Here is a 21,016-nt window from a genome sequence, read left to right on the forward strand (position 1 = left end):
TCGCGGCCTATGAGTTCAAGCCCCGTGTCAGGCTCTGTGCTGACAGCTCAGAGCCTGGAGCCTGCTTCAGATTCTGTGTCTCCCTCTCTCTCTGTCCCTCCCCCGTTCATGCTCTGTCTCTCTCTCTCTCTCTCAAAAATAAATAAACGTTAAAAAAAAAAAAGCCAAACTCCTTTTTCTGTCAGAATCCAATAACTTTAAACAAGGTACACAGAAAAGTTTTGTATTTTTATGTAATAAAGAACTGTGTTCACAGTAATGGTTCTTACACATTAAAATTACTGGTTTTACCAATTACATGAAATAAAAAAAACATTAAGTGAGTTAAAGAATTATACTCTGTACTAAGTCCTAAAGGCCATATACAGGTCAAGGCAACAGTTGGTATTCTCATGGCAAGAGAATATTTAAGTGTCAGTTCAAGCTAGGAAAAACAAAGCATAAGACTATGCTGGTCAATGACTTCATGAATGATACTAAGAAATTGTCAGAGGTAGATAAAATAAGTTTAACATATGTTTAATCCATTTTATAATACCTATGTCTTTGAAAACTGGTAACATGTAAAACCAGGATGATGTCGGAAGTCATTCATGAATATCTATTTATATATACACTGCTTTATTGAGTAGTTTATTGTTCAATTTATCATTTTCTTGTTAATGAGGACATCTTATATATTCCACATAAACTCAATACAGTATAGCAGTGTAAAAGGGAGGATAAATGAATTTGCACTATTTTAACTGCCAATTTTAGTATTTTGCTGTAAATTTGACAAAATGAACAAGGGAATATGAAGACTAGGTTTGTTCAGCTTGAGTGATGGCCATGTTTCACTGGTGGTTTTATAATAGCAAGATTTGAAACATCATCCAGGCATGCTTTAGTGTAGATTTTGAGTATAACATAGGCATCAAATACAATATCTGTTCCATGAAATTTTTATTTATGACCTCTTTCCCTAAGAATAATTATGTCCACATCTTTTTCCTTCAGTACTGAAGAGTGAATTAATTATCTTTATTTTAAAAAGTCAAAGTTTCACCAAACTGTACATTTCCAACAAAGTAAAAACAAAATTTACAGATGGAAAACACTAAATTGTTTTGTTAAGCACCACTGTTGTCGCCTGATTTGTCCTTTATCTCAGCCCTAATGTTTCTTGCTAACCATGTGAGATAATGAATATTCTCATAGTCCAACTGAATAGGCTGAGACTAATGGAAATTAATCATATATTTTAGATATGCAAAGAGGACTTTCTACCATACCTACATTAACTCCAGTTCTTTTTCTCTAAAAGGGTTGAAAATATTTTTTTTGCTGAAATTTAACCACACTTACTCTTCATCTTAACTCCAAGAAAAAATGGTAAAGGTTGTTATCCTCAAATTACATATTTGAAGAACTTTATTGAATTAACCTCTTTCTCTTCACCTCCTCTTTGTATTGATAAAAGAAAAAAAACTAAACACATATTTATTCTTATCTTGGCACAGAATAATTTAAAAATTTTATTACTAAGTTAACATATATCAGAATGAACTTTTTGTATGAACATAATTTCATTTATCTAGAGTAAATACATAAGTATAAGATCGCTGGGTCATATGGTGGAACTTTATGAGAAACTAGTGAACTATTTCTCAAAGAACCCACACCATTTTGCATTCCCAGGAACAATTTATTAGAGTTTCAATCCTCTTCTTTCTCCTCATCCTCATTAACATTTGATACTATCAATATTTTTTTATTTTCGTTATTCTTACTGATGTGTAGGTTTAATTTGCATTTTCACAGAATTTTGAGTAAATGTTTGATGTTGAACATCTTTTCATGTGTTTATTTTCCATAAGTTCATCCTCATCAGTGATGTGTTTGTTCAAGTCTTTGCTCATTTTAGAATTAGGTTATTTGTTTTATTTCTTTTATTAGGTTGTCAAGAATTCCTAATATATTCTGGATATATTGTAGATATATTTTTGGTCAGATATGTGCTCTGCAAATATAGTCTCCTTGTTGGTAGCTTGTCTTTTAATTTTCTTGGTAGTGCTTACATGAAACAAAAGTTTTTAATTTTGGTGAATTCTAACTTATCAATTTTTTTCAGTTATGGATTGTGTTTGTGTGTCATACCTAAGAGTTTTTTACCTAGCCATAGATCATGATGATTTTCTCCTATGTTGTCTTCTAAGATTTTTATGGTATTCATTTTATATTTATATTTAATTCATTTTATATTTATAATCCAATTTGAATTACTTTTTGTAAATGGAGAGAGCTGTAGATTGAGGTTCATTTTTTTTGTATATGGTTATTCAATTGTTCCTACACCATTTATTGACAAAATTCTCCATTCTCCACTCAGTTGCTTTTGCACCTTTGTTGAAAATCAACTGACCAGATTTGTTACTTCTACTTCTTAATTCTCTTCTTGTTCCATTGATCTTTGTACGTACTCTTTTTCCAAAGTCTTGATTACTATAGCATTATTTTCAGTCCTAAAATCAGATAGTAGCATTCTTCTTATTTCATTCTTCTTTTCCAAAAATGTTTTGTCATTCTATTTCTAGTGTCTTTTCAGAGAAACTTTAGAATTAGCTTTACAGATGAATTTCCTTGAATTTCTGCTATACCTTTTGTTAAACTTCTAGATTTCAAGGTTGTACATGAGATGAATTGACTACAGAAACAAGTGTATTAAAAACACATTACACAATTTAAACAGATAGGAAACTTGGAATTCTTACTAATGAGAATCATATTAATATCTCATAATAGCATGTCAAAGTGATTTTTAAAGACTGCACTTAGGTATTAGAATTTATCCTCTGATATGCGCTACAGACTAGTTTCCAGAAACATGAAATATTTGTTTAAGAAAAGGGAAAGTATGAAATATATGAACATTAGAATAAAATACTCTGTTAATAACAGAACAAAGTGAGCATTCTAAAAAGGTTTAAAAGTACTGTGATCCCATAGAGAGTTTATGTGTATGAGAAGAGAGGAGGGAGTAAGAAAGGGAGGGGCTTCCAGAAAATTGGCTGAAGGAAAAGTACTAGCCATAGAATCTGCCAAATCAAACAGACATCTGATGTCCAAGAACAGCTTTGGGAATATTGTTCCTATTGCTCCATTGGAGCCCTAGAGTAACTAGCAGAGGGATATGCGGTTTCTCTTCATCACCCCCTGGAGGCTTTAAATGAAACCAGTGCTTTCTTTCAGGAAGATTATTAAAGGAAGAAAAAGGTATTTGAGACAATGAAAAAGATGGTCCATTAGGAGGTTGGGAACATGACAGAGTAGGAGGACCCTGAGTTTGCACTGTTCCATGTTTACAACTTGGTATCTTTCACATCCAAGTCAATAAACTGGAGAGTGATCTGAAGACTGACAGATCTTGATCCCAAACTGTACAACTGCATATAAAGGAGCTGCATCTAAAAGGTTAGGAAGGGCACAAAGGCAGAGGGAGGCTGCCTGCAAAAAAGGAGGGAGCTGTGCACATGGAAAGGGCAGAGAAACAGGCCCTTGCACCAAGGGTCTCATATGGGGAAGACTAATCCCCATATCTTTTGGCTTGGAAAAACAGAGGGGCCGAATTCTGCGAGTTTGTAAAACAAGTGGGACTTGAAGTCTGGAACTTTAAAAATCAGCTGGCTCAGCACTGGGGGACCTGGGAGGGTGAGTGATAGCTCGGGTTGCTGCTTTCAAGGAGGTAGCAGCCTGCATGGACAGGCAACATAAAAATGGCAGTTTATACAATCCCAGAAATAAAAAGAACACAGATATGTTCATACTGATTTCAGAGCATGTTGGGAGACTTACCTGAAAACAAGAGAGCTGGCAAGTGTATTTCCCCCACTGCGCACCCACCAGCATAAACACAGAGTCACTTGTAAGAGGCAGAGCTGCACAGATACCTGCTACCTAGCCTTCTAGCACTGTGCTACACCCACAAATTCTTCTGAGGACTTGCCAACTCCAAGGCTGCTGGCCTCTGCCTTGGGCAAAGGGCAAATTTTGTTAGAGCTGAGTGTGTGCCCTTCTTAGCCACAAGGTGCACAGTGGCTGCTATGTGCCACACCCAGCCACTGTGCCCACAGCCATGTGCTCCCAGCTGGTATCCCATGCGGTGCCCAACTGCCAGGCTGTGGCCAGCCATTGCATGACACCAATCATATCCCAGCCACCATGGTGCCTCCAGGTCCAGCCTTGCCAAGCCATCGAGGCACACTAGACCTACCCTCACACCCCTGGTTTCCCAGTACACAGTCCCTAGCTGCTGTAGCACTTTGGGGAATCCAGCGTAGGACTAGTGGCTAAGTGTAACTTTTGTTAAAAACACCACACAGCTCCCAAATTTCCCTGCAGGCACGCCCCCTCAGAGCTGGCCTATCTGGGCCCCACTAACACCACAGAGAGCAAGCAAAGCCAACAACAAGCAGAGAGTCAGTGCAAATATCTGCACTGAAAGGAAAAATGACTCAGACACAATAGCAGGTCATAAGCAGCACACATAGGATACTCTCCTGGTGTTAGGTTCTTTTGAACAGGGGACACTGCATTGCAGGGAACTTCAAGACCTCTTTATCATAAAGTTACTAATTTTAAGAGCAGAGGACACAGATGATTTTCTTTCTTTTTCTTTTTTTAAATTTTTTGGTAATTTTTTTTTTTAATTTTTGAGAGAGAGACAGACAGCAAGAGGGGCAGGGGCAGAGTGATAGAGAGAGACATAGAATTCAAAGCAGGCTCCAGGCTCCAAGCTGTCAACACAGAGCCCGATGTGGGGCTCAAACTCACAAGCTGTGAGATCATGACTGGAGTCTAAGTTGGCTGATTAACTGACTGAAAAACCCAGGCGCCCCCACAACTGACTTTCTTAATCCATGGGAACAATGCAGAGAGGCAGACAAAATGAGGAGATGGAGAAATTTATCCCCAAGTGAAAGAACAGGACAAGGTCATAGCCAGAGCTCTAAGTGAAACAGATATAAGTAACATGCTTAATAGAGAATTTAAAGCAATGATCATAAGATACTCATGGGATTTGAGAAGAGTGGAAGACATTAGTGAGACCCTTGACAATGAGATAAGGGATAACATAGCAGAGAAAAAAATTTTAAAAGCAGAAAGACAAAAGAAGTCAGTAACTTACAAGGGAAAACCCATAAGGCTAGTGAGAGATTTTTCAACAGAAACTTTACGAGCCAGAAGCGAGTGGCATGATATATTCAAAGAGATGAAAGGGAAAAATCTTCAGCCAATAATATTCTATCCAGCAAGGTTGTCATTTGGAACAGAAGGAGAGGTAGAGTTTCCCAGACACACAAAAACTAAGGGAGTTCATGATCATGAAACCAGCCCTGCAAGAAATGTTAAAGGGGACTCTGAGTGAAAAGGAAAGTCCAAAAGTAACAGTATAGACGTAGGAAACTCAAAGGCAGTAAAAATGAATATTTCTGTAAAAAAATCAGTCAAGGAACTCACAAAGGATATAAAAAGGATATAAATCACAAAGGATATAACATACAATAACATATACCTAAAATATGGGGAGGAGAGGACAAAAAATGTGTTCAAACTTAAATAAGCATCAACTTTGTGCAGAAGACGTTATATACAAAACTTATGGTTACCATGTATCAAAAACCACTAATAAATATGGAAAGAATAAAGAGGAAAAAAATCCAATTATACCACTAAGTAAAATCAGCAAAACATGAAAGAAAGTCAAGAAAGGATGAGAGAGAAAATCTTCAGAAATAATCACAAAAAAATAATAAAATGGCAATGAGTATATCATAACAATAATAACTTTGAATGTAAATAAACTAAATATCCCAATTAAAATGCATAAAGAGACAGAATGGATATAAAAACAAGACCCATTTAAATGCGGCCTGGAAGAGACTCATTATAGACCTGAAGTCACCTGCAAATTGAAAGAGAGAGGATGGAAATACATCTATCATGCAGATAGATGTCAAAAGAAAGCCAGAGTAGAAATATTTATATTGGACACAATAGATTTTCAAACAAAGACTTAACAAGAGATAATAATCATTATAATCATTAAGGGGACAATACAATAAGTTTTTTTTAACAATTATAAATATTTATGCACCCAATATAGGAGCACCCAAATACATAAAACAATAACAACCATAAAGGAACAAATCCATAATAATACAATAATAGTAGGGGACCTTAACACCCCACTTACATCAATGGACAGACCATCCAAACATAAAACAAAGAAACAACAGCTTTTAATGATGCACTGGAACAGATGGACTTAACAGATATATTCAGAACATGCCATGCTAAAACAGCAGAATACACTTATTTTCAAGTACACTTGGAACATTCTCCAGAATATATCACATATTAGCCTACAAAATAAACCATACCGAATTCAGGAGATTGAAATCTCTGGAAAGACCACAAATACATGGCGGTTAAATAACATGCTACTGAACAATGAATGGATCAACCAAGAAATAAGGGAAGAAATAAAAAACTACATGGAAACAAATGAAAATGAAAACAACAATCCAAAACCTCTGGAATGTAGCAAAAGGAGTTAAGAGGGACATTTATAGCAATATAGGCCTATCTCAAAAAGGAAGAAAAATCTCAAGTAAACAACCTACCCTTAAACCTAAAGGAGATAGAAAAAGAACAACAAATAAAACCTAAAACCAGTAGAAGTAAAGGAATAATAAAGGTTAGAGCAGAAATAAATGCTATAGAAACTAAAAACAAACAAAAAATAAACAATAGAACAGATCAATGAAATAAGGAACTGGTTCTTTGATAAAGCTAGACTTATCAAGAAAAAAAGAGAAAGGACTCAAATAAGTAAAATCACAAATGAGAGAGGAGAAATAACAACTACCATCAAAGAAATACAAACAACTATGAGAGAATATTATGAAAAACTATATGCCAACAAATTGGACAGCCTAGAAGAAATGGATAAATTCCTAGAAACATATAAACTTAAAAAAATATATAAACTATCAAAACTGAAACAGGAAGAAATAGAAAATTTGAACAGACTGATTACAAGCAATAGAATTGAATCAGTAATAAAAGAACTCCCAAAAAACAAAAGTCTTGGGCCAGATAACTTCACAGGTGAGTTCTACTAAACATTTAAATAAGACTTAATACTTATCGGGGCGCCTGGGTGGCTCAGTCAGTTAAGCGTCCGACTTCAGCTCAGGTCACGATCTCGTGGTCTGTGAGTTCAAGCCCCACGTCAGGCTCTGGGCTGATGGCTCAGAGCCTGGAGCCTGCTTCTGATTCTGTGTCTCCCTCTCTCTCTGCCCCTCCCCCATTCATGCTCTGTCTCTCTCTGTCTCAAAAATAAATAAACGTTAAAAAAAATTTAAAAAGACTTAATACTTATCAAACTATTTCAAAAAATAGAAAAGGAAGGAAAATTTCCAAATTCATTCTATGAGGCCAGCATGACCTCAAATGGTCATGATACCAAAACCATCTAAAGACACCACTTCAAAAGAGGACTACAGGCCAATATCTTTAATGACACAGATGCAAAAATTCCTCTACAAAATATTCGCAAACTGAATCCAACAATACATTAAAAAAATGATTCACCACAATCAAGTGGGATTTATTCCTGGGTTGCACATGTGGTTCAATATTTGTAAATCAATCAATATGATGCATCACATCAACAAGAGAAAGGATAAGTACCATATGATCTTTTCCATAGATGCAGAAAAAGCATATGACAAAGTACATGATCCATTCATGATAAAAAAGACTCTCAACAAAATAGAATTAGGGGGAACATACCTCAACATAATAAAGGCCATGTATGAAAACCCCCAGGTAGTATCATCCTTTATGGTGAAAAGCTAAGAGCTTTTCCCCTGTGGTCAAGAACAAGACAAGGATGTACACTCTTATCACTTTTATTCAATATAGTACTGTAAGTCCTAGCCACAGGAATCAGGCAACAAAAAGAAATTAAAGGCATCCAAATGGGTACGGAAGAAGTATAACTTTCACTATTTGCAGATGACATTTATATACATAGAAAACCTGAAAAACTCCACCAAAAACCTTCTAGAACTCATAAACAAATTCAGTAAAGTCAGAGGATACAAAATCAATGTACGGAAATCTGTTGCATTTCTATACACCAATAAGGAAGCAGCAGAAAGAGAAATTAAGAAAATATACCATTTACAGTTGCACCAAAAATAATAACATACTTAGGAATAAACCTAACCAAAGTGGTGAAGGATCTGTACTCTGAAAACTACATAACACTGATGAAAGAAATTGAAGATGATACAAAGAAATGGAAAGGCATTCCATGCTCATGGGTTGGAGGAACAGATATTGTCAAAATGTCTAAATTACTGAAAACAATCTACATATTTAATGTAATCTCTATCAAAATGACAGCAGCATTTTTCATAGAGCTAGAACAAACAATCCTAAAATTTGTATGGAACCACAAAAGACTCTGAATAGCCAAAGCATTCTTGAAAAAGCAATGCAAAGCTGGAGCCATCAATTCCAGAAAATCCAGAAATAAACCCACAATATTTGGTCAATTAATATTTGACAAAGCTGGAAAGAATATTCATTGAGAAAGGACAGTCTCTTCAATAAACAGTTTGGGGAAATTGGACAGCTACCTGCAAACAGGTTGGGAAAACTGGACCACTTTATTATACACAAAAATAAATTCAAACACATTAAAAACCCAAATGTGAGACCTGAAACCATTGAAATCCTAGAAGAGAACACAGGCAGCAACTTATTTGACATTGGCCACAGCAACTTCTTTCTAATATGTCTTCTGAGGCAAGGGAAACAAAAGCAAAAATAAACTATTGAGACTACATCAAAATAAAATGCTTCTGCCTGTGAAGGAAACAATCAACTGAGCTAAAAGACAACCTATGGAATGGGAGAAGATATTTGCAAATGGCATATCTGATAATAGGTTCATATCCAAAATATATAAAGACTTATAAAACTCAGCACCTCAAAAAATGGGCAGAAGACATGAATAGACATTTCTCCAAAGAAAATATAGGGATGGGCAAGAGATACATGAAAAGATGCTCAACATCACTCATCATCAACACTACAATGAGATATTACCTCACACCAATTAGTTTTAAGTTTTTTAAATGTTTATTTTTGAGAGAGATAGAGACAGAGTGCAAGCAGGAGAGGGGAAGAGAGAGAAAGAAACACATACACAGAATCTGAAGAGGCTCCAGGCTCCAAGCTGTCAGCACAGAACCCAATGCAGGCTCGAACTCCCCAACTGGAAGATCATGACCTAGGCCAAAGTCGGATGCTTAAGCAACTGAGCCACCCAGGCACCCAACCTCACATCAGCTAGAATGGCTAAAATCAACAACACAAGAAACAACAGGTATTGGCTAGGATGTGGAGAAAAAGGAGTACTCATGCACTCTTGGTAAGAATGCAAATTGGTGCATCCACCTTGGAACATAGAATGGAGGTTCATAGAAGATTAAAAATGGTGGGGCACCTGGGTGGCTCAGTCAGTTGAGCATATGACTTCTGCTCAGGTCACGATCTCACAGTTTGTGAGTTCAAGCCCCTCATTGGGCTCTGTTCTGACAGCTCATAGCCTGGAGCCTGCTTTGGATTCTGTGTCTCCTTTCTCTCTGATCCTCCCCTGCTTGTGTGCTCTCTCCCCCGCCCCTGCAAATAAATAAGTAAAACATTTAAAAAACAAGACAATAAAAAAATGGACTACTCTATTATTCAGTAATAATATTTGGGTATATACCCAAAGAATACAAGAGCACTAATCAAAAGAGACAGGCACCCCTATGTTTATTGCAACATTATTTTCCATAGCCAAGATATGGAGGCAGCCCAAGTTTCCATTGATAGATGAATGGATGAAGAAGAAGTGGTATGGGTGTGTGTGTGTGTGTGTGTGTGTGTGTGTGTGTGTGTGTAATCATGCAATGTTACTCAGCCATAAAAAGAATGAAGTTGTGCCGTTTGCAATGACATAGATGAAGCTAGAAAGTGTAATACTAAGAGACATAAGTCAGTCAGGGGAAGACAAATATCATATAATTTCACCCATATGTGGAATATAAGAAACAAAACAAACAAGTAAAGGGAAAAACATAAGAGAGAAATCAATAAATAAACTCTTAATTATAGAGAACAAACTAATGGTTATCAGAGGAGAGGTGTATGTTGAGGACGGATTAAATAGATGATGGAAATCAAGGACTATATGTGTCATGAAGAGCACCGGGTGAAGTAGTAAAGTCTTGAATTACTATAGTGTACACCTGAAACTAGTACAACACTGTGTGTTAACTAACTAGAATTAAAACAAAAACTTAAAATTTCAAAAGCACAATAAGGGGCACCTGGGTGTCTCAATTGGTTATGTGTCTGACTTTGCCTCAGGTCATGATCTCACAGATCATGGGTTGAGCCCTGCCTGTGGCTCTGTGCTAACAGTGTGGAGCCTGCTTGGGATTCTCTCTTTCTCCCTCTCTCTTTCTGCCCCTCCCTTACTCTCATTTTCTCTCTCTCAAAATAAATAAACTTAAAAAATATTTGTAAAAAGACAATAAAAAATAAAAATGGCCAAATTGCCTCATATTTTCTGTGTTGTTTCATCTTTTAATTGTCACTTTACATGGTCCATGTGGTGCTTTACTAGATAGACTAGCACATCTAGAGCAGAATATATTTTTTTAACATGATTATTTATTTATCTTGAGAGAAAGAGAAAGAGAGAACATGAGCAGGATAGGGGCAGAGAGAGAGGGAGAGAGAGAATCCGTAGCACAGAGCCCCACACAGGGCTGATCCCACAAACCGTGAGAACATGACCTGAGCCAAAATCAAGAGTCAGATGCTGGACCTGAGCAGAAATCAAGAGTCAGATGCTTAACTGACTGAGCCACTAGGGACTCCTAGAGCAGAATATTTTAAAGAAAGATGCAAAAGAATATTTTCTGGAGAACTAAAAGAAACAAAAGGAAAGGAAGCTCCTAGTTTCTTTAAATTTTTAAGCACAGTAAAACCCCTTTGTTTTCTGTCCTAATATATCACATCCTTATACAAATTATCAAAGTCCATGTAGGTATAATTTTTTGATTGGTAATTTTTTCCATATAATGTAGGAAACACACAGTTTTTTCCCTCTCCATTAATACCATTGTATATGTACAAAAATCTTCAGGCAACAATAAACTTCATCCCTGTTTTTCTAGCTCTTTTCTCGTTTAGTTTGTAGAGATTAATTTTAAAGGGAGAACACATACATTATATTGCTAGATGCCTGAATGTCTATCAATAGTGCAATTTGATGAAACACGGAGCAAATATCAACACAGTGAACTCTGAATTGTTACCTGGCACCCTTCCACTAAAAAGGATTTCTGCCTCCTTTTCAAGACTGATTCGTCTGCAGTTCACAAACAATCTAGCATTGAAATATTTGAGGCACCTACTCCTTTGAGGTCACTGGAAAGGCAAAGAATGAGATCACTCCATATAAAAGAAAATTGTGGCACCTTCTCAGCAAATAAAATGTTCAGTCTCAATTTCATGCTGGAGTATGAAGTATAGTCTCTGAAGAGAAAGCCAGTTTGGTTTGTTATAGTAGGATTTGTAACTGCAGGTGGAAAAGTTTTTCCAGTCTGTGAAGTATACTGCGAAATATTTACTGTGAAGAACCTGGAATAATGCTAGCCAGTAGCTATAAAAATAAAAGAGGTTTAATTTGAGAAGCTTTATACTTTTTTTTTTTAAATAAGAACTGCTCCATTATTCTTAGCGCAGACAAAGGTTGAGTCAAGTTTGTGATGCAGTAAATGAAAAGTTAACAGTTCAGCTCATCACTTCAAGCGAATCCATATAGATTCACTGCATTTGTTTCTCTCCCTGTTCTCCCTTGCCCCGCACTTCTTCATTTTGATTAGCTCATTCTCTTAGCTGGTGAAGCAAGTATTTGTCCTTCAAGTCCAATAAGTTCTAACTGTCATTAATCACAAGTTTCTTTGGTAAGTGTTTAAAAAGTCTAATCAGAGAGGAAGAGCACTAAAGAGAAAATACACAGCCCTTTCCAGTAAAAAAAAATCCAGTAAAAGGGCAAGCATGAAGATAGCTGAGGTTTGAAATCTCAGATAATATAAAACCAACAATCAAACTATATGTCTTTTAATTTTATTTTCAGATACATTTATACATTTGAAAAATCAGTTATATCCCCTGATCTATAGATGGAATAGTGTAAATCAATTAATTCTGTATTGAATTCAGTCCCCTTTTGTGTCAATTGCACATCATCTTTAATGATAGTAAAAGTTTTATGAGGAACATTAAATAGGCAATGGTTTTGGAGACGTAATATCAGATTCCAAGAAATAAAATGCCAGACCCAAATAATACATTGTTATTTTGTATCTTCACACATACATTATTATTTACTAATTGGAATTCTCTTAGTGCCTAAATCCTAGAAGCTGGAAATTAGGCTCTAAAGGAATCACAATATAATTGGAAACGTGGGGCGCCTGGGTGGCTCAGTTGGTTGAGCATCTGACTTCACCTCAGGTCATGATCCTGCAGTTTGTGAGTTCAAGCCCCACATCAGTGCAGAGCCCACTTTGGATCCTCTGTACCCCTGTGTCTCTGCCCCTTTCCCATTTATGTTCTCTCTCAAAAAGTAAAGAAACATTTTTTTTTTAATTGGAAACATGTATGACAAGGTAAGGAGCCTTCTTTAGCTGGAACCTCTGTCTGGTGTATGAATCCCTTCAATATCAGCCACGAAGAGGATGTTGAAGAGATAGAACAAGCATTGGAATATGTAAACATCTTTTAGTATTTCCAGTGAAGGCATATCTCTACCTTCTTAAGACAACCCATGTCAGCTGCTTTTTTTCCCATTTCATTTCAACCGTCATTTATTGAGTAATTATCAGGCTATGCTCATACAAGGAAGAATAAAACTTGTTATGAAATCTTAATTATTGTGAAGAAAGGAGTAAAAAGAGAGAGGAATATAAAGCAATATTTTATTATAATTATCAGAATGTCAATACGTTGTGTTCGAATGTTGTGGAAAAATAGATGAGTTTTCATTAAACTACTAAGGGAGAAATGTTAGAAGAATTTCTGGAGTAGACGACATGTGAGCTGAGTCTTAAAAGACCAGGTGTTGATTATCAGAAGAAAGGATGGTGTGAGGGAAGAGTTTGGGCAAGTGATGTAATCCTGAGCCCTGATATGTAATAGGGCTCAAATTATTAGCATAATTTGTTCAGTGCTTTTTAAATAATTGTTGCTTAAGTGGAAGGACATAGGGGGAAACAAAGCTAGAGAAGCATGTGGGGCAATACCACATAAATCATTGTATATATGTACAAACATTTCGATTTTTAGATAAACAGAATAATTTGGAGGATTTTAGGGAGATGGGTGTCATCAATTATATGCTTCAGATAGATCAATCTTTGGTAGTGTGGGGGATGGGCTTCAGAGACTTGGAATGTAAGATGAATAGTATATTTCAGTATTTTAAGCCAAAGAAGTTGAAAGGCTAAGTGGGCAGAGTGGGCCCAGAAATAAATATGATTATCCAGATTTAGTCAGTACTTCCTAGGTAAACTTGTCCAGCCGAACATACAGATTAGGAGTAAGGCTGAGGACTACTAAAAATAATAGTAAGACCCAGGGGTTTCTGGCTAGGTGTCTGGACTGTTGGTAAAACTATGAATTGGCATGTGGAATTTAGAACAGAAACCAAATTTGGAAGGAATATGAGTTCCATTTTCGGCATCTGGACTTCAAAAGAGCCCTGATATATCAAAGTGGGGAAGTCTGAAAGGTAAGTATATGTACATGTTTAGTGTATATCTCTGTTAGGAGAGATCATGGTTAATCATGGTTAATGACTGTTACTTTTGAAATCATAAGAGCATAGGGAATAGTTAAAAATCACAAAAGCAGTAGAGATAACTTAAAGAGAACTTTGGTATAAGAGAATTCATGTGGTGGAGAGGAAAGGATTGAGTGTGCCAGCACTTATGAGATAAAAAAGAAAAGGCCAAGACATTACTTAGAAGAAAATTAGAGGAGTTTAGTGTTATAAAATGAGGGGAGTAGAAAGTTTCAAGCAATAGGAAGTGGTCCTACAATATTAAAAACAGCAGGTAAATCAACTAACAAAAATTAAGACTGAAAATATCTGTTATATTTAGGAGTTAGTAATGTCTGGGTTAAGAACAGTTTTAGTGGAGGCACAAGTGAGACTGCAGTGGACTGACGAGGAATGACATGAAGAAGAAGAGCAATTATAAAGGCAAAACACCCTGTCAAATATTTACCATAAAAAGGATGTGTGATATCACCAATGCAAAGGAAATGTAATCCATTTGTAAATTACCTCACTTTTCTGCTACCTAACATCCAAAGTTTTATAATGAAAGTTCTATTGTTTGGTGCAAGAGTTTTTCCATAAAGTCAAACCTTCTTCCACCAAGAGTGGTAAATATTCTGAATAGTATATGTTGTATTGCCATAATATATATTTTATTTTATCCTTTTGTGAAAGTTGATTTTAATATTTCTGATAGAAGGGATCGAAAAGGATTTTACAGAATCTTGACTTTGTGTTTTTGAACCACTTTCAATGATTTTTTTTTTAATCTCAGGCAATGGGACCAAATCTCCTTTTGGTAGGTTTTTATTAAAGCGTATACTTAACAATTCAGGAACTATAGCTGGCTATTTCAGACATCTCTGTTGTTTAACACTAAAGCAGTGTGCTTGATTTCTTAAAAATCTGTTATTTTCACTTACATTGATATATTCCTGATAGCCAGAATTCAGTGCAGTGTGATAGGCTTTCTTTTTACTCTCTCTGGCTATATTAGAAGAGGAAACTTGCAGCTCAGCAAGTCTGCAATTTATGAGGTATTGTATGTATGACAACCTCCACCTACCGTGGGTCTTACTGTTGCTACTTTCCTTTTCCTCCTGTATAATTCTATTCCTAAACCTTACCGAACATAATCTCTTCCATGCCTTACATGTAGTCTTAACAATATTCAATCTACTATATTTGGAGTGGTCTGTTTTTATTGTTACATAAGATTGCTTTTATTTAACCAACCTTATTTTTTCAATTGTTTAAAAGAAGCTTTTTAATTAGTATATAAGCTAAAATGTAATGAATATTGTCAACCTTTCACTTTATGGCCTACTATTTATGTATGTATATATGTATGTATGTATGTGTGTATGTATGTATGTATGTATGTATGTATGTCTGGTAAACAAAACAAAACCCTTGCTGCCTTCTGTGGCTTAATGTTTACTCCTCACATTTTTTTTTTTAATTTAGTGGAGAAGGGATTGACTACAAAGGAGAATGAGGGAACTTTTGAGCGGGATGGAAATGTTTCATTGTGGATGGCATCATGCATTGGTAAAATCCATCAACTATATTTCAAAAAAGGATGAATTTTGGTGTATGCATGATTATACCTCAACAAGCCTGAATTCTAAAAATGTGTCTTGAATTCAGACAATTAATTTGGATATTGCAAAATATGTGTAGGATATCGAGAAAGAAATTAGCCTACCAAATACTAAAAGTATTATAAAATTGCAATGAAGGCATTATGGATGTGGTCCGTGAATCAATAGAAAGAACAATTGGTTAGACAGATATAGAACTACCTAATGCATAAATACATAACAATGCATAAGAATTTAGTTCCAAAAGAAAAAAAAAAGCAAATATGCAGGTCAACTTGCCTCTGTTAGAATCCCCCCTCCACAGTTTACCCATTGTATGGTTCAAATCAATAGAAAGATCCAAACTATCCTTCAGTTTCACCATCAGTTAAATAATAATGCTTACTTTACAGGGGTCATGTAAAAATTAGATGAGGCAATACACATAAAGCAGAGGCTCTTAACCATTAAGGTCCATGGATAGATTTTAGGGGCCTGGAATTTGATGAAAAAATCACATTTTCATTTTGTTCAAGGTGTAACTAAAATGTACTGTTCCCTCTGATCATGAGTATAGGCACTAAATTACAATAGTATTAGAAGGAGCTGTGACATAACCATTAGATATTACAGATATTTTTATAATGCATTACAACTTTTTCAAGTATCTCAAAATCTTTTTTACATTCATCATTACCCCAAAATCTGGTTTTTATGAAACATACCATCAGATCATATGCTACTGAATTCATTGGTCAAATATTAGGCAACTCTGTATCTAGTAGTAATTCATCCACCAAGTGATGAAGTCAGATGGTCTTATATCAAGTGACCCAGTCACTGACTGGTAACTGTCATTTACAGTTCTCCGTTCTCAGAGAATTGTTCGTTGATCAACACAGAAAGGAGCTGAGTCACTTTTTTCATTGTCTCAAGTTCTCAGAATTGGGCAATTCAAATAAAAAATGTGAACTCCTGTAAGAGGTAAATGTAGGCATCCGTATAAGCCATAATATCAATTTGTTCCGTTAATTCTGGATTTGTGATTCCTCTTCATTCCAGCCACCTGCTGACTTGATTTCTTCCTTTTAAACTTAGTTTAGTATTCATTATTCATTTATAATTGTTGCTTTGTTTTATGCAGAATTTCCAAGTGTTTGCAGGGGAAGGGGTTGTAACCTTAACTTCATCTGCCATATTGTTGGACCTAGAAGAGCTTTCCTCTTCTATAACACATACAAATTCTCTACTGAATTTTGGGTTTTGTGGATTTTCATCCAGTTAGATATTTTTTAAACATACAACTTTATGGGTCCCCTACCTTTAGTTCTGTTTCATTTGAAATATGTTTTTCTTTCCATTGCCCTCCTCTGGCCTTGAGATACTAAATGTTAATGTGCTATTTACCCCTTTGTTTAGAAAAAGATAAATTCATAGGTGATATCACCTTAGAATTAAGATATATTTCATTATTTTTGTAAATCTGTTCTCTAGGAAACTGAAACTTCCAGAACTATTATTCTTAATTTTATAAATCTAATGGCACAGTATTCTTTGCCTAGAAGGCTCTTAATGAATCTGATTCTTTGCATCAGAAGCCTAGAGTCTGGAATATTCATGTCCCTGGTAAACTTAATCAGGTACCCACTTACCCCTACCAATGTTCCCTGACATAGATCCTGACGAAGCAAGATTTCAGTTCTGTGAGCCACCTTGAATTTTATGCCTTGTAGAAACAGACTGTTCTCATGAGGATGTTCTGAGTCATCCCTAATCCATGGATCATGAGAAGATATTTTTTCTTGTTCTTTTAAGCATTTTTTCCTGAAAAATTATGCTTTCTTGTTTCTGCCCTCCTCTGCTGTTTTCATCTAAAATTTTCCAATCTGTGAATTATATCCTGAGAATATCGTAAATATGTAAATAGGTTTATAGACTGTCTCAGCATTCTCGATTGTCAGGAATAAAATACCACTGACAGATTTAGCACCCCACACAGGCAAAAGCATCCTTTAGTACCAAGGAAGGCTTTTACCATCTGGCACCCTGCTAGGTTGTGGAACGCAAAAGGTCCTCCAAAGTACTTATTATAATTCATACACCATGAGAAGCTGACTGATGTTTTATTCCCTTTTTAAGGTCTTTCTTCAGACCTGGACCTCCTAACTTAGAATATAAACTTCTTAACAAGTACCATCACATATCTTTTCTCAGTTCCAAAGAGAAAATAAAATAGATGGCTTGAACCAATTAAAGGACATCGTGAGTGGAACTGAAAGAAATGTGTAGGATGGATGGAGATCGCACCAGAATGTTAACAGCCACAAGAAGACAAAAGGTAAAGAGCAAAAAGGTCACTGAACAAATATTTTAATAATGCTTTATTTGAAATTCCATCAGTTACACATTATTACCTTTTCCATGCTGCAGAAACTCAGGAGGGATAACCTGAACAGTATTATTTATAATACAACAAACCTCAGCACCTCCAGGGCACACATCATCCACCAAGCACTTTGCCATGTATTGCCTTATTTTCTGACTTTAAAATGTTGCTTTTCTCCAACAGAAGGTAACTATGCAGAATCAAACTGAAATGAGTGTAACAAAGAGGGTTTCTTACTGTCAGTTCAGTACAATGAAGTTCTTAATCAGAATATTAATGGTTACTCAGTGACAGTCTGCCCAGGGACTATATTAAGTGTGTTACACATTTTTACTCATTTCATCTTCACAGCTCAACTCTGAGGTAGATACCATTAAGGTCTTTGTTTTGTAGAAAGAAAAAACCCTGAAAATTTATAGAGCTGAAATAGCTATCGCAACATTTTCCATGTAGTGACATACATTCGTGTACTGTGTGATCCTGGTTAGATTATTCAGTCTCTACCTCTCTTCATCTAAAAAAATGGGATGCATGGAGCATGCACGTATAATTGTTTTGAAACCTGAAGAGCTTTGTCTTTTTCGAATCTAACCAAGTTCCAGAACACTCTTTTCCATCTTAGTTGTTCACTGCACTGATTATGAGAAGCCACAGAAAAGCGTCACAGAAAGCCTGCTCATGCCTTGTCTGATGTGACTCAACACAGTCTACCCAGGATGCTTCAAACACAGATGCTTTTATTAACTTATCCCTGGAAGATGCAATTGTTTACCGCAATTCAGGGGGTGGAGGGGTAGCCAGGCACAGATATAAGGAAATAGCTCCCCAGTTTTAAAGTCAAAGTTTTATATATAGCCTCTGAGAATCAATAGGTTTTAACCATAATTTATATTTTCAAAGTCTCTAACAAACCAGAAATGCAGATAATTGTGTATAAAACTAGATAACATAACGTTCCTAATCAGAAACTTGTGTTCATATCAATTAGCAATCCTCTGAGGACCCCTGCCAGATCTTTTCTGTGTCATTAGGCTTCCATGGATGTTAGGTGTGAGTTAATGCCTTCACAGTTTTATGATGTCGAACAGCTTTTTTCATTGTTGTGCCGGGTATGTGTTGGGGGAAGGGTAGAACTAAAAACTAGCACCTAAGACTCATCGCATAAAACCTCAATGACAGCAGGAAAAAGTATGAAAAACATCTGGAATCCTGAGTTTTGGTTTTAAAGGCAGTTTGGAAGGCAGTTTGATCATTTAAAAAAAATTGATGATCTGGAGATAACAGGAAAGTAAAAGATACTGACTTTTAATGTGCAGAAAATCCTGACATCTCTGCCTTTCATTAATGTATCCTGAAAATGACCATTTCTTAACTTTCTACCTTTAATACTCTGGCTGAAGCTCTTATTACCTGTGACTTGGAATACTGAACCCAATAAGACAACCAGATTGAAACTGATGAAGTGTCATTCCCCACCTCAAAACTGTGATGCTATCCCAAGTCAATCAGAAAAAAATGCCAGTCCTTTCAGTGTGACAAAAGAAGGCATTACTCTTCTGACTTCACCACCAACTCTTCTTTCCCTCCATCTCTGCCCCACCTACATCAGCCTCTTGATTGTTTCTCAAATGTTTCAGTTTGCTCCCACCTCACAGATTTTTGATCTGGCTTGTCCCTCTGCCAGAAACACTTTTCTCTCAGACAACTGCAACAGAATGGACTGTTACTCAATTTAGAACAGGGACATCGCTTCTTCACTTGTTATACCTGTGCATTTTGAACATATGTGTGTGTACATACATACACATTTGCATTCTCAAAAAATTTAAATAGCTTGAGTCCATAGTATTAATATTGGAGTAGAGACATTATATTATCTGTATTAAATATCATAGCACTATTTATTATCTTTTTGATAAACAGTAAATTGGGTGGGAGATAATTGGTATGTATAAATGTTTTCCATATTAAGTATGCTACTAGTTATGTTCAAACATATGAAAATATTTTGTGGGAATAGTCATTATTTTAGGTTGTGGGATTTATAGGACTTTTTGTATCTTTCTGAGTTTTAAAGGTTTATGTTATAATACGTATACTTTATTTATTTTTGTCATATTAATAGTTTATCAGTTTTTTATTTTAATCAATGAAATGGTCACTTTTTAGAAAGTCTAATTGTACTAAAAGTTTCTGTAAAAATAAATAGCACTTCTCTGTTGTTCTCTGCCCCTCCCTTAAGACTGTTCCCTAGGAGTTCTGACTTTGCTCTTTTTGCCTTATCTTTGGTTATTTATCTCTGCTGTATAAAATCATGTGCATATAATGCTATTTATTGTGCATCCATTTTAATCATTATTTAATGATTTCCTCTTATGGAAGATCAGGATTTTACTTTCTTTTGTACCACCGCTTTGAAATCCCTTTAAAATTTTGACTTGAGTCAAATTTTCTGGTTAAATTGATTGTGAGTCTTTGTGTGATGTGACAATATAAATATTATCCACTGCTAAGGAAAGTTGTGTAAAATATGTATTATATCACTTACATCATTTATTTTCCCTGATTAATATTTGCCTCATTTTCCATTTACATAGTTTATATGTGCCTATTTTTTCATTATCAATCTACCAAGAGTATTATTTTCCACAACCTCTATTCCACTAGAGATTTTATCATTTCCATTTTATCCTGAAGACCATCTTTCATCCTATTGTGCCGTTCTGGGCCATTTGCTTTTTGGAGCTACTCTGTCTTTGTGGACTTCCTGTATCCTGGAGATTTCCTTTTCTTTCCTTCTTCTGCTAAAATTTATTCCCTGTTCTTGGTTTATTTCTTTGTTTATCTGAAACACATCTTCTAGTAGTTCCGTGAAAGGAAAAATGGGCTGTATATTTCTTGAATCTTTACATGTCTAAACAAGAATTTATTTTACTCACCCTCACCCCCAATTAATTGATAAATGAGTTGAATGCAGAATTCTAAATTGAAAGTCATGTACTTGCAGAATTGTGATGGCTTAAGTCCATGTTTTTCTGGCTGTTGCTATAGAGAATTTCTGTGATATGTGATTCTTGTTCCTTTGTA

General features: G+C 35.6%; 1 long non-coding RNA gene across 1 annotated transcript in view; it reads left to right on the top strand.

Moving 5' to 3' along the window:
* Positions 1-21,016, top strand: part of LOC128316008 (uncharacterized) — a 209,729-nt gene that overhangs the window by 100,645 nt on the left and 88,068 nt on the right. The window contains exon 2 of the long non-coding RNA XR_008299326.1: positions 17,758-17,881. This is a non-coding gene — a long non-coding RNA (uncharacterized LOC128316008). The remainder of the gene's footprint in view (positions 1-17,757; positions 17,882-21,016) is intronic.

The sequence above is a fragment of the Acinonyx jubatus genome, chromosome B3 (genome assembly GCF_027475565.1).
Source record: "Acinonyx jubatus isolate Ajub_Pintada_27869175 chromosome B3, VMU_Ajub_asm_v1.0, whole genome shotgun sequence".
NCBI classification, from domain to species: domain Eukaryota; kingdom Metazoa; phylum Chordata; class Mammalia; order Carnivora; family Felidae; genus Acinonyx; species Acinonyx jubatus.